Source organism: Sphaeramia orbicularis, chromosome 8 (assembly GCF_902148855.1).
Source record: "Sphaeramia orbicularis chromosome 8, fSphaOr1.1, whole genome shotgun sequence".
Taxonomy (NCBI): Eukaryota; Metazoa; Chordata; class Actinopteri; order Kurtiformes; family Apogonidae; genus Sphaeramia; species Sphaeramia orbicularis.
The window spans coordinates 55,092,048-55,096,478 of NC_043964.1; positions in this window are offsets into that span (position 1 = coordinate 55,092,048).

Consider the following 4,431-nt stretch of genomic DNA (forward strand, 5'->3'; position numbering starts at 1 on the left):
TACACCTGAACTACAACTAAACTACAACTGAACTACAACTGAACTACAACTAAACTACAACTGAACTACAACTGAACTACAACTGAACTACAACTGAACTAAACTACAACTGAACTGAACTACAACTAAACTACAACTGAACTACAAGTGAACTACAAGTGAACTACAACTAAACTACAACTGAACTACAACTGAACTGCAACTAAACTACACCTGAACTACAACTGAACTACAACTAAACTACAACTGAACTACAACTGAACTACAACTGAACTGCAACTAAACTACACCTGAACTACAACTGAACTACAACTAAACTACAACTAAACTACAACTGAACTACAACTGAACTGCAACTAAACTACACCTGAACTACAACTGAACTACAACTGAACTACAACTAAACTACAACTGAACTACAACTGAACTACAACTGAACTAAACTACAACTGAACTGAACTACAACTAAACTACAACTGAACTACAAGTGAACTACAAGTGAACTACAACTAAACTACAACTGAACTACAACTGAACTACAACTAAACTACAACTGAACTACAACTGAACTGCAACTAAACTACACCTGAACTACAACTGAACTACAACTAAACTACAACTGAACTACAACTGAACTACAACTGAACTGCAACTAAACTACACCTGAACTACAACTGAACTACAACTAAACTACACCTGAACTACAACTGAACTACAACTAAACTACAACTGAACTACAACTGAACTACAACTGAACTGCAACTAAACTACACCTGAACTACAACTGAACTACAACTAAACTACAACTGAACTACAACTGAACTACAACTAAACTACAACTGAACTACAACTAAACTACAAGTGAACTACAACTAAACTACAACTGAACTACAACTGAACTACAACTAAACTACAACTGAACTACAACTGAACTACAACTAAGCATTTAGAAAAAAACTAAAACTAATAAAAAAAAAAACAAGCAAACCTGCTCTAAAAACTAATTAAAATGAACTGAGACAGAGAAAAAAAAGTCCAAACTAAATAAAACTAAACTAGAATGAAAAATCCAAAGTTCTTCGAACCTCGGCATCCTCCTCTAATTGAAAAGAGCGCTCATGGTTTGGAGCCTCCAGTACAGACGCACTACTTTAGAATGCTTTAGCTGCATCTGAGGAGATTTAATGTCCATATTTGGGTCCTATTTTTGGACCCAATATTTGATTATAAAGTCATTAATTATGGGATGGATGAGAGTAAGAGGATCATTTCTGTGCGTTTCTCTGAGCTCCTCATCAGGTCCATCCTGGGTTCAGTCTGTCTACATTTACCTTTAATCATCGGCTCTAAACACATGGAACAGAACCTAAAATAAACCCAGTTTCACAGAAGAACCCACATATATGATGAAATTAAAGGCACTGGTGTAGTAGGCCTGACACTCACTAGTGTTTACACATGTGTACAGACGTATGTGTGTAAACACATGTGTGTATTTACACTGTAAAAAATCTAAATGTTACCAAGTGTCTTTGTCTCATTTCTGTTCCAAATATCTGATCCCACTGAAAATCTGACAGAATCAGTTCCAGACGAACTGGACACTGAGACAGAAGAACAGACTACAGATCTGGAACATGTGCCTTACACTGACCTGGACAACAGCATTTTCACTGGTTCCACTGCAGAGTTTACCTTAATTCAGACTTCTTTTTTTTTTTTTTGCTTAATTCAAGGAAAAAAAAAATTGAATTAAGCAGATTTGTTTTTTGTTTTTTTATTTCATTCCATTGGCAGATTTTTTTTTTTTTTTGCTTAATTCATGATTTTTATTTTTTTGCCTAATTCAAGCAAAACATTTTGTTGCTTACTTCCATTGGTAGATTAAATTTTGATGAATAATATATGAATATAACTGTATTTAAGTTTGATTTATTAGAAGGAACTGTGATCAAATCACCCTCTTTTTCTCTCTCCCTCTCTCTCTCTTTTTCTCTCCCTCCCTCTCTTTTTCTCTCACCTTCACTCTCTCTCCCTCTTTTTCTTTCCCTCTCTCTCTTTCTCCCCCCCCCTCTCTCTCCCTCTGTCTCTTTTTCTCTCTCCCTCTCTTTCTCTCTCTGTCTCTCTTTCTCTCCCTCTCTTTTTCTCTCTCTCTCCCTCTTTTTCTTTCCCTCTCTCTCACTCTCTCTCTTTTTCTCTCTCTCTCCCTCTCTCTGCCTCCGTCCATAATACTACACATTCTTCAGACGAAGTCTCCTCTAACATTAACCTGGATGTGAAACAGGATAGAAAACTGTTACAGGATGAAAAACACATTTGTTTGAGTTGAAAACCCAAAAGTCTGGCTTCAGCAGAAGAACTGGTGCTTTGACCCGTTTGGATCCACAGGTTCTGCATGGGTTTGTTTTTATTGTGTTCGTTCATGCAGTTCCACATTTGTCCAGCAGTCACCGCCAAAGTGTTCTGACCATAACCACAGGATTATAAGGAGATGGGATTAAAATGACTGATATGGATCCGATCATGAACTGAATTATTTTTGTCTTGTTCTGACAGACTGTTGAAAACCTGGAGTGGAATTTTAGTTGAAAACAAATGGAACTGTTGCTGTTTTTTTTTTTTTCTTCTGAGAAACTGATACAAAAACCAGAGTGGAAATTTAGAGTCTGATTTGGTCTTGGTTGGTGGATTTATTTATTTATTTATGTATTTGAATTTGGATGATTTTGAATTTGAATCAGTTTAAATGTGTGATTTCTTTTCTCGTCGTTTAATGTACAGAATGTTTGTCCCATTTGTGTGTGTGTGTGTGTGTGTGTGTGTGTGTGTGAATGGTGTAACATTAATGTAAAATAATTAAAATTGTAATGTAATGTAGAGGAGACTCCAGGAAAAATAACAACTGATGATTCAGTTGTTAAAGGGGATCTGAAGAAATGAAATGTGGTGTCCAATGGGGTGCAGCCAAAGGGGCGGGGCTTTGTCTTCTCTGTGGATAATCCCTCAGATGTGCGTCCTGTTTCCTCTCCACGTCTGCTGTTTTCCTGGAGGCCAGTGGAAAGTGTGGACAGACCCACGGAAACACAGCCCACTCATGCCTCTGTCGTCGGTCTGATAAATCCTCCAGACTCCTCCCCGTCCACGCAGAACCAGAACGCTTCACTGTGAAGGAACACAAACCACAGATGAGTCTAAAGGATGAGTGTGGTTTAGACCGAGCTCAGATGACCTGCCCAGAAACCCACCAGAGGAAAGTCCAGTCCTTTATCTGGAACTAGGTCAGTGGAACACACACACTTAGACTGGTGTCCAAATATATATATATATATATATATATATATATATATATATATATATATATATATATATATATATATATATATATATATATGTATGAGACACACATGTGCATATTAGTTTATAGCTGAGCAAAAATTAAAAATAAATGTGTAAACTGTTGAATGAGTTCAGTCGTACATTAAATGTATTGTGTGGATTTGATCAGAATATGAATGAATGCGTTTAGACCAGATTTAGGCTCCGTTCACACTGCAGGAAAATGTGGACCAAATCTGATATTACACAAATCAATTAAATTGTGCACGTTTTCACGCTCACAGGGTCGCCATTTTATCAGTTTTTATCCAATTTTCTTCACATTTGGAGGACTGACAGATCTACTAATAAGATGGACAAAGGAATATTGGGGGGGATCTGTTTGTAATACTGATTAAAAACTGATGCAAATATACTGGTACACCTTGACTGTGATCAGGCCGTTTATTAACATGTTACTGTGTCATGTTGGATTTTTCTTCCAGTTCGATAACCATAATAATACACATACTACAGCCTAAATGAAGTCTAAAACTGACGTTTATTTGCAACATGGTATAGCAAACTATTACATGATCAAAAACAAGTTAATTTTACCAAAAACATGTCTCCATTTTGAATGTCTGGGGTCAACAGAAAGTTGTGATGTTAAAATGGGGTCAGGAGTAAAAACAGGATCTAAACTTCTGCTGTACACGTTTATTTTTGTGCACGTTCTCAGACTCATCTGCTCACAGATCTGTCCGATGCTCAGGAATATTTGGACATGTTCCTAAACCCCACCAGGAACAACAGAGGCCTTGATGTTTGGAGGTTGAGTGGATCAGTGGAGGCTGAGGCGTAGAAGTCAGCAGATGAACGGATGAAGCAGCAGTCTGTTCTCTGTGGGTCTGGTGGTTCTGCTGTGGAGAATGGATCGTCCACGTCCACTTCACGGACCCTGTCCCACAGGTCATGAGTCCTCTGCTCCTTCAGGCTCTCTGGTTTATTTGTGGGCGGTTCGTTGGATTATTTCTCCTCTTCCTCTGTCTCTGTTCCCTCAGTCGTTCTCTAGACCTCCTCCTCTCCTCTCCAGTTCTTCGTCCGTCCGTCCGT